Genomic DNA, 1079 nt, shown 5'->3' with positions numbered 1-1079 from the left:
GCTTGTGAGAATTTGACTTCATCATCCAGAGGAGGTATCAAGTTGATATATTCGAGTTTTCCTTTTTCTGTATTCTATTACTCGGCACTTAGTATTCCTCACATTATTCCATATTTGTTCAATGTTCCTTATTTGCTGAGTACCTGCTGTGTGCCAGGCTCTGTGTGGTTCAAGTAGTTGTGGGATTGGGGAAGTGAGATTGGGGGCCAAGATAAGACACAATGTTGAGTTAGCTATGGCACCTTTCTTTGAGGAGCTTGAGATCCAGCAAGGCAAACAGAACTTTGATCAATAGCAGTGTAAATGTACTAGAGCAGAAGTCCAAACAGTGTCATGGGACTCCAAAGGAATAAGAAGCTGTTCAGCTGCCTGGAGATCAGGGATCGCATCACAGAGGAAAGTACATTTGAACAAAGGTTTGATTTTTTAAAAATTTATTTTAAATTGGTTTAAAACAAATTAAAAACTTTACTTTTAATTGCTTCACAGTGTTGTGTTGGTTTCTGCTATACAACAACGTGAATCAGCTGTAAGTACATATATCCCCTTCCTTTTGAGCCTCCCACCTGCCTCACCCACCATCCCAGCCCTCTAGGTCCTCACACAAATCCATACTGAGTTCTCTGAGCCAAGGCTTGATTGACAAATAAGAGCTTAACGTTGAGAAGAGGAAAAAGGTCATTCTTGGCTGAGATAACAGAGTATGCAAGCACATCATAATCAGAAATATGGCTGAATTCTGTGCAATGTAAATGAGGCTTTGTGGGAATCGGATCCATTACAAAACTGTGCAGGCTGTTCTCTGCGTAAGAGTGCGTGGCCCAAGAGGTCATAAATGCGCTGATCCCCAGCTTATATTCTGCTTCTCAACTAAAGGATTCTGATAAGAAGCTGCGTGAAAGTGAAAGTCACTCAGTCGTGTCCTACTCTTTGTGATCCCATGGACTATACAGTCCATGGAATTCTCCAAGCCAGAATACTGGAGTAGGTAGCCTTTCCCTTCTCCAGGGGATCTTCCCAATCCAGGGATTGAACTCAGGTCTCCCACATTGCATGCAGATTCTTTACCAGCTGAGCCA

Source organism: Bos indicus x Bos taurus, chromosome X (assembly GCF_003369695.1).
Source record: "Bos indicus x Bos taurus breed Angus x Brahman F1 hybrid chromosome X, Bos_hybrid_MaternalHap_v2.0, whole genome shotgun sequence".
In the NCBI taxonomy this organism is placed as follows: domain Eukaryota; kingdom Metazoa; phylum Chordata; class Mammalia; order Artiodactyla; family Bovidae; genus Bos; species Bos indicus x Bos taurus.
Note: the sequence above shows the minus strand (reverse complement) of the source record.